General features: G+C 38.1%; 2 pseudogenes; one reads left to right on the top strand and one right to left on the bottom strand.

The window, feature by feature from the left end:
* The first annotated feature begins 445 nt into the window (after positions 1 to 445).
* Positions 446 to 2,158, top strand: LOC137650581 (putative nuclease HARBI1; annotated as a pseudogene).
* A 235-nt stretch (positions 2,159 to 2,393) lies between these two features.
* On the bottom strand, positions 2,394 to 5,183 carry LOC137650580 (myb/SANT-like DNA-binding domain-containing protein 3; annotated as a pseudogene).
* Positions 5,184 to 9,825: the final 4,642 nt, after the last annotated feature.

The following is a 9,825-nucleotide window of genomic DNA, read 5'->3' as shown; positions in this document are numbered from 1 at the left end:
TATATTGCCCTGTAATACACTACAATGAAACCGTCTAACCTAGGGTTCGTTCATAACTTTGTAAGATAATTTAGATGGTTTCTAGAGTAGGCCTAGGGTGGATTTCTAGTATGATCATCATCTGAAAAGTGTAAAAACCAATTTGAACCTAATTTGGGAATTTCATCGTGCATCTAAGTTTATGCCTAGTCTACTAAAGTGTAAGTTAGCTGTGCAGTGTGGACTGTGGAGGGCTGCTGTTGAGCTAGCCAGGGGTCAAGGGTGGCAGCTTAGGTTTTGTAGAGTTAAACACTAGGCTAACAAACATTTCATGAGTCTTACATTACACGTATATTTCATATATTTCAGCATATACCGACAATTCCGTCATATCAGAAACCTTCAGCGCTATCAGCATGGCCACATACGAAGGGTTGTGACAGACCGAAGCAACCCATTCCATGCCATGATAGAGGAAGAACTTCTGATGAGGTTCCGATTAAGTAAAGAATGCACACTTTCACTGATTGCAAAGATAGAGCATCGACTGCCCAATGCTCTCAGCAACAGAGGTAGGCATGAGTCGTTATCACATTGCTTTTGTGCTTATATGTTATGTGATGAGCCATTCGTGAGTGATATAATGCTCATTTATACTTATTTAATAACCTTTCCTTAATGATAATGTACCAGGAAGGTACAGTACATAAGGTGCCTTCATTACCTGTAAGCACAAGCAAAAGTAATTTTCATGTCTGTATACTGTGCTGCAGTGATTCTCAACCAGTTTGCCAAGGCACAATGATATGCCACAAGATTATTAGAAGTGTGTTGCGAAACATTGTCAAGGCACACCTGAAAATACGAAAAATGGGTATAGATTTTGGTTTTACATGAATGAAAAATAATGCTTTCCAACTAATTCAAACAGTATGGTGATATTTACTGAAGTAAAATAAGTTCTTATTTATACCCGGTATTTTTCTATGTCTGTAGTTCTATCTTATAATTACATGAATACCCTTTTAATTTTTGCCAAGTCTACTATATACTGTGGTATTCTTGTGAGATCTTAAGTGTGCCATTGGTAAAAAAAGGTTGAGGCATTTGCTGTACTTAGTTTACTTAGGCAAGTTATTTTATTGGTTTCTGCAAAATGTGTTATTTGAAAGGTTATATGATGCTGCCTAGAGTTATTATGCTTAATACAGTAAAAGATTATACAATTTTTAAGTAAAAACAATTGAGAATTATGCCTGGACATGGTTTGATTGAAGTATTTCATGATTTTTTCTTTTTCCACAGGCTGTCCTGTGCCTTCTCACCTGCAGGTCCTAATTGGATTGAGATACATTGCCACTGGAAACGACCAACTTGGTATATCAGATTGGTGTGAGGTATCAGTCTTTTGTTAGTAGATGTGATGGCAAGGTAGCATATGCAATTGGAAATTTGTGTGCAGAGTTCATCAAGTTTCCAGACCAAGATAATATTACCAGGATCAAGCATGAATTTATGACTATAGCTGGAATGCCAGGTGTAATTGGGTGCATTGACTACACTCATATTGCAATTGAGATGCCAAGTCACCCGCGTCCTGAAGTTTTCCGCAACAGAAAACGTTATTTTTCATTTAATGTACAAGCAGTCTGTGGTCCTCAGTTGCAGCTTTACAACATTGTAGTTCGGTGGCCTGGCAGTGCACATGACAGCAATATTTTTGAAAATAGTCGACTCTGTCAGGAACTCGAAGATGGTATTCTGCCTCGACACTTGTTGGGTGACAGTGGCTATCCATGTCGTGAATATTTGTTGACTCCTCTGACAGCTCCTCATGGCCGTGGAGAGACCCGCTATAATGCTTCTCACATAAGAACGCGAAATAGTGTTGAGAGAGCATTTGGACTATTAAAAAGAAGATTTGCTTGCCTTGGAAAGAAAATGAGGACTTCTATGAGAAACACAAAACACATAATTGCTGCTGCTGCAGTTCTCCACAATTTGGCCATCGTCTACAGAGTACCTGAGCCGGATAATGTAATTCATGAACTTCATGATGCAGATGACCCAGAAGCCCAAGGAAACATACATTAGGATGAATTGAGGCAGCAACCGCAAGCAATGAGAAATATCCAAGGAGTCTTTAAAAGAGCAAATCATCAGAGAATATTTTGCTTAGGAAAAAAATAATCACCCCCACTAGGCTTAAAGTTACCAAAAACGAAATTCAAAGTATATATATATGGTACATGTTTGGAAAATAAACCAGAAACAGTTATTTGTAATTTTAATTTCCACAAAAATATACAGTACAGTAGTCAAAATACATTGCAGACTAGAACACAATGCACAGTTTCATCACAGCCAAAATATATAATATATATTGCACTGAAAAAACTTGAAGTGACATTGGATCAATTTAAAGCATCGAGTTTATCACAAATTCTTTTGGTTACCTGTCCTAATTCCCCTGTTACTTCCAACAATTTCTTGCCCACATCAACCCAGATTTGATGAGCCTGGAGACAAAAATTTGCATCCTTATTTTCCTTTTTAATTTTTTTAGTTTTTCTTACTTAATTTCAATATCTAAGCTGAGGCTTTCCATTATCTTTTCATGCTCCTTCTGTTGCATTTCAAGAGAAGCTTCAAAGCTGGCCTCCTCAGTGAACTTTGTTGTTCGTCGGCGATTTTGGGCCGAGGTATAATTTGATTGGCCAGGTGTTGGTGTGTATTCTGTTGGGGTGTCTCTGGTATTAAACTGTATAGAGGTGGGTGTGTTTGTTTGAGTATCTTGTGTCACGTTAGCCTGTTGAGAGGAGACTTTGCCAGCTGGTGTGCTCTGTGTTATGTTGAATGAAGTTGAGGTGAGTTTGGGAGGTGTTATGATGGAGTGTATAAAGTTGTCAGTGTGCTGTGCCGTTATTTGGGAATCAAAGAATATCTCACATATCTGCCCAGTATGTGGTTGTCCCGAAAAGACAAAAAAAAAAAAAAAAAGTAATGCTATGATTGTACTGGAGAACATTACTTTTGCAAACTGTGGGGCCACTAATTCCTCCTAATTCTATAAAAGATTCCCTACAAGTAAAGCAAATATTCAAGTGATGAATGATTTACCTAATCCTAACAATCACACAGTTGTGAGTCACACCCTGTTGGACATGATTCTTGTGTAATAGTATAGAACACCACGTTATCCATTTACTCCAATATAATGGAATCCTGCAGTTCTCACCTTCTTGCACAGTAATCAGGGGGTTATTTAAATTCTGGGAAAGCAATAATTAGCAATATATGTTGAAGAGGGGGGGAGGGGTAAAAAAAGAAAATAGCTCAGTTTCCTCACTAAACGACATAGAACTGACATGTCAACGTCATCAACCTAACAGAATTCGTTTTGCCAGCGTACATAAACAGAAGTTCGTGATGCCAGCGTACATTTGATTTACTGTATATTCAGAATATACTTAATCAAGAATTGTGATTACTCAAAAGTGTCACTATTTGTAAATTGCATATTTTAAGGACACTTTTGAGTAATTAATCCATTTTAATTAAATATATTTTGAATATACAGTAAATTAAGTGTACGCTGGCATCACGAACTTCTGTTTATGTACGCTGGCATCACAAACTTTTGTTTAGTTGACTATGTTGATGTCAGTTCCATGTCGTTTAGTGAGGAAACCGAGCTATTTTCTTTTTATAATCCCTTCTCCCCTCTTCAACATATCCTGCTAATTATTGCTTTCCCAGAATTTAAATAACCACCTAATTACTGTGCAAGAAGGTGAGAACTGCAGGATTACATTATATTGGAGTAAATGGAGAGCGTGGTGTTCTATACTATTACCGATTCTTGTGCAGTAAGTATATTAATTCACAGAAAAGGTTAGGTTATGGTGAAATTTGAGATAATCCAAGATGTGACAAGAAACATATAATGCCTAACTAACCTGGCACTAAATTGGTTATTTCCTAGCGGGGGGCTGTAGCCCCCAAACCCCCTTTTTTATTCAACAGAGTTCCATCTTTATAACCTTACATTTTAGGCCAAGACAAACAACTTTTCTTCCATAATTTCAACTACATTAAATGCTTCCTTACGACTTACAAGAATATTACCAAATAGTAGCTAATTTAACTTCTTTATAAATGGATAGGTAGGGGATATGCGTAAAACAAGTGACTTCCTCTCAATTTTATGGGAAAAAATTAATAGAGAAACAAAACATTTGTATGAAAATCAGTAAAATATGCAAAGTAAGACTTACCAGTACTCTGAAGTGCATCACAGTCCAGTTCATTCTCCTCACCATCAAGGTCCTCACTTATGATAGTGAGGATTTTAGCAGTCTCTTCATCTTCAGGCTTAGGAGGAGCACCACCACCTGTCCTAATAGTTTCTCGCTTTTATGCTGCATGCTGTTTCTTTGCTCTGAAATTTTTACAACAGTTAAGTGGTTAAATGAATATCTTTGTTCCAAACAATTAGGCTAACCAGTATATAGCCTGAAATTAAGACCAAACAATTAGGCTAGCCAGTATATAGCCTTAAATGAAGAACAAAAGCCAAGCAATTAGGCTAACAAGTATATAGCCTGAAATTAAGACCAAATAATTAGGCTAACCAGTATATAGCTTTAAATTAAGAATAAAAGCCAAGCAATTAGGCTAACAAGTATATAGCCTGAAATTAAGACCAAATAATTAGGCTACACAGTATATAGCCTTAAATTATGAATAAAAGCCAAACAATTAGGCTAACCAGTATGAAGTCTGAAATTAAGAATAGTACAAACTGCAATGAGAATTATTTATTTGCTCAACATTTCAAAAGTATGTTATCCTTTACATATAGCCTAAATAAAACCCACCCTCGCCATTCCCTAAGCTGATGCTTCCTTATGTATGCAGGAAGTAGTCAAAAGTACTATTACTTTAATGTGTTTATGAATACTTACTTTCCTTTTGCATTCTCCCAGACTTTCTTCAGCTGTTGCTGGCTGCTTGGAGGTCCATAACCAGCAGCATTAAATAAGCTAGTGACTTCTTCCCATATTGCTTTTTTTCCGATGGATGATGCGGAAGTCATGTCTCTTATCAAATAAAATTTCGCTTCTTTCCTCTACCAAGGTCACCAGCAATGTTTTCTCATTTGCAGTTATGTATCTTGCTCTTATAGAATCCTTTTCTGCCATTTCCACTGTCTATATGTCCTCAGTAACTCGTTGAAATGACCCTCACAAATGTAAACAAAAGATTCGTCCGTCATACCAACTGTTTAGACGACAACAGACACCCTCTATGCAGGGATACCAACCATACCCTTTCTTAGAAAATGCTTTAAACATAGCACCGAAAAATATAGGGCTCCCCTGCACTTTCCATAGGGTATAAAGAAGGCCCTATAATTGGAGGCCCTATATTTTCTCTTAGCATACGGCCGTATGTCTCAACTCTGTGTTTGCTCTAAATCCTGGCTTCACTCCTGGTGAGTTAACGCTAAATCGTATTTCTTAAATCGTAAAATTAACTCCATATTATCATATTTCAGACCAGAATAAACAACAACTTCCACATAAAGTAAATCGATTTGACAAGTGATAAAATTTTCTACTCCTGTCTCAATGAACAACATTCAATCAATGATACAATTTTCCCATCAGTTATCACCACTGAGTCGGACAATATCAATCGGTTTTGTTAACCCTGATGACTTTGGGGTAAATCTCGATTATATTTGTAGACTTGATTTGAGATAATGTCAACGCCTAGACTCAACTATCAACTCCGTGGCCAACGTACTGTACTTTGAGGTTACCACAACACCTCTGCAATTTCAGAGTAGCATTGCAAGAAGGATAATGACTTATTATTATTATTATTATTATTATTATTATTATATAGGGCCGGTTAAAAAGTGTGCGTCACAGGGTAACCTATCTCACCAGGGTATGCCCCTCAGAGCGACAGTAAGGAAATATATTCATGTATATAACTTGATACTTGCTCTTTATTATATAGGGGAAGATGTTGTTGTTTTTGTTGTTGTTGTTGTTGTTGTTGTTGTTATCTAGATTAAAGAAGCCTTTTATGGAACGTGTAATAAAACATGATACACAAGTTTCCGACGGTTAAATAAATCCATACAAGTGTGAGCAGACGATAGATGCAGACGATAGATATAGACCTAGCTGTACCTGATTGATATAGTTACGTGATAAATAAATTGTTTAAAACCTCGAGTGATCAAAGGTCAGGATATTCTCTTCTAATTATGAAGGATTCATGACAGGATACAAAGTTGTGATAGAAACAGCGCAAACAGAAAAGTGAAAGAACAAATCTTTCTTCTCTTTCCTAAATTGGCAACGAATCATTAAGGAAGAGAATTAATTCTTTATTACACTGTTGAAGAAAAAAAAGACGTAGTTTTAATCGAAAAATTTCCGTAAAAATATACAATTCTTAACCGTATTTCAGTAAAATACAGGCGACCATATTTTAAACCCCACTTTGATTTCATCTTTTACGCCATAGTGACCGTAATATCATTCCTTTACGTCAATATATCCGTTTTTAAAACGGAAAAAACCAGGCAACTTTTATTCCAGGATTTTTACCGTTGTTTTAACGGCAAATTTTGAACAATTGTATGTTTCCAAATTCAATTACCGTGTTTGTATGGTCTTTCAGATGGATCCCATAAGCGCTGTCATTTACTTTAATGGAATACAAGTTCTGCTGACGATGCATATTTTAGTCTTACCCGTTGCTATTCATTTGTTTGTGTGTTGTCTATTGTCTTTTTATTCATTCTGAAGTCTTCTTTTCTTCTTTTCTTGTTGTACTGTCATTCTTTGCGTGGAATGCTTGATTTGAAAGTCAATAGTTTGATGAATGTCTGCTTATTCATAATAGACCGGGAGCCCGGAGTGGTTTGGGTAGCTGAAAATCGAACCAATTTTCTTAGTCATAGTGATGTTGTATGTACATCACTGTTTATGAAAACTGAAGTCTGCCGGGGATCTGGTGGTGGGTGTGGCCCTCAGCGGCATGAAAGTGATATGGAAAAATTGACCTAGATCAGCTGGAAAGTGAACCACTTGATAATGGTGTTGAAATGTGCCTTATACCTCCAGGAACTTGGAATGGGTACTGACAGACTTTTTGAGTGGTGGCGTGACCCTGACAGACTTACGTAACTGCCACGTCAAAATTGACCTAGATCAGCTGAAAAGCGAACCAAATGAAACTTGTTGTAAAATCATCAGTACCACCCCAGGTATAGTGAATGACCACTGACAGACAGTTTCTGTGGTGGGGTACCCCTGACAGACATGCCCAAATGACCAGACCCCATAAGTGACCTAGATCAGCTGAAAAGCGAACCGAATGAAACTTGTTGTAAAATTACCAGTACCACTCCAGGTATAGTGAATGACCACTGACAGACAGTTTCTGTGGTGGGGTACCCCTGACAGACATGCCCAAATGACCAGACTCCATAAGTGACCTAGATCAACTGAAAAGCGAACCAAATGAAACTTGTTGTAAAATTATCAGTACCACCCCCGGTATAGTGATTGACAATCAATCTTTCAATGTGCTTTACAACATTAAATTTGTTTCAGGTTAAAAGTAACTGAAGAAATGGACCAAGACAAATCTCCTTCCCAGGTGGAAGATCTATTGGAAAGTTTCACAGATGAGCCATCTCAAACTGGAGATGATAATAAATGTACATCACCAAGAGTAAACGGGAAGGTAATGAAAATTTCAACTTCTAATTGTTTTAGTGGTGTTTTCAGATCATTTAGAGCAAACATTTGTTATTGTATGAAGCACTAATGGTATTAAGAAGTTTGTTATTTTTGGATGTTTTTTTTTCTAGGGTAATGAAAATGGTGCGGTGGCCTCCACCTGTTTTATCTGCAAAACGTTAACTGAAGAGGATAAACAGTTGAAGAGAATTGAGAGAACAGGACCCTCCTTGAAGAATGCAGCATCCATTCGTTCCATCCTGACGAGTGACAAATATGAAGAAGTCACAAGGAGGATTATGAGCTCTGACTTTTGTGGTGAAATGTACCATCCCTCCTGCCACCGAAGATACACTGCTGTGAAGAGACCAAAAGATGAGTTGGGTCCATCAAAGAGAGATACAAGGTCAAGCAGTGTCTTACCAAAGACTGAGAGACATGGCATCTTAAAGAGAGAGTGTATCTTCTGTGGGAAGGAGAGGAAAAAGAAACGGGGAAAAGAGGAACCGCTTACATCGATTGCAACTAAAGATGGCTCTGATACACTATTGGAGCGGGCCCATAGATCCACAAATGACCATTTCAAAAGTTTGATCATGGGCAATATTAATCTTATTGCCAAAGAGGGTAAATACCACAAGTCGTGCAAATGGCATTTCATGCATGAGACAGAAGTGACAGAAACAAGTTGTGCAACACCTCATGATATCCATAAAAGGGCGTTCAAATCACTGTGTGGTTTCATCACAGAACAAATTATGAAAAATGAAAAGTCTCTGAAGGTGACATCATTGTTGAATAAGTACAAAGCTGAATACACAAGTAATGGAGGTGATCCCCAAGATGTTGACGCATACACAACACAAGATCTGATAAAGAAAGTTCAAGATAAATTTGGTGACCAAGTCCGAGTGAAGCTTGCTGACAATAGAAGGGGAAATTTCATCCATGCCGCCTCACTCACTGAAGAATAGGCATGAGTACATTTGTATGACAAAACAAAGGAACACGAGGAAAATGAAAAACTTATATGGGCGGCCCTCCATCTTCGTTCCCAGATCATGCAGTTGCCAAAATTCAAAGTGCCTGATCCAGCCACAGTGCAAAATTTGAAAGAAAGTGCACCGGATATACCAAAGCAACTGGAGCTGTTTTTTAGAAGCCTCTTAGGTGGCCTTACACCAAACTTACAAGGGCCTCAAAATAGGGCAATTGACCGAAGGGCCACATCGATGGCATCTGATGCTGTGTTCAATGCTACGCATGGTACAGTTAAGCCGTGGAAACACACTGCAATGGGATTGGGTGTAGCTTCACTGACAGGATCGAAGTTAACATTGCAGATTTTGAACCGTGCAGGTCATAGCATTAGTTACTGTGACGCTAAAGGTCTTGAAACTGAATTCGCTTATTCAGTTTCATCAGGTAGTCATGTTGCACCTGATGGTATTTATTTACTCGCAGATAGAGCAACAGCCTGTGTATGGGACAACAATGATGCAAATGTGGAGAAACTAGATGGAAAAGCAACACTTCATTCCACTGTTGGTCACACGTATCAAAACACAGCTGAGCAAGACAAGGGGCCATTTAGTAACTCTTCCTTTCAGTTCCGTGATGGAAAAAATAGAAGAACATTTGTGGGAAATGAGCAGGAAATTCCTCCACTTAGAAAATCCTTGAAGGCAGCCATCTTCACCAGTACGGCCGCAACAGTCACGAGTCAAGGCAGTGGTAGTGCCTCATCTCTACAACTCCATCAAAGACCAGGGCTTCAGCTGAAACCATTGGATTTGTACTGGTTTTTGCAACTGAAAAAAGGTGACACTCCACTTTAAGCAGGATTCATCAGCAATTTTGTGAAGGACATGCTCCCACTGCAACGAATCTGCTATATGAACCCAATTCCAAAATCTCCTACAGATAATGCAGTTGTGAGAGAGACTATGATTCGTACTCTTAATGTTGCAAAGGAAACCGGACAAAGTTATGCAGTCGTGACGTATGATCTGGCGGTTGCCCTGAAAGCTTATTCCATCCAAGCTCTCGAGTCCCTCTCTTTGATAAGTTACTGATC

This window comes from Palaemon carinicauda, chromosome 12 (genome assembly GCF_036898095.1).
Source record: "Palaemon carinicauda isolate YSFRI2023 chromosome 12, ASM3689809v2, whole genome shotgun sequence".
In the NCBI taxonomy this organism is placed as follows: domain Eukaryota; kingdom Metazoa; phylum Arthropoda; class Malacostraca; order Decapoda; family Palaemonidae; genus Palaemon; species Palaemon carinicauda.
The sequence above is the reverse complement of the archived record's forward strand: the minus strand, read 5'-3'. Positions and strand labels throughout refer to the sequence as shown.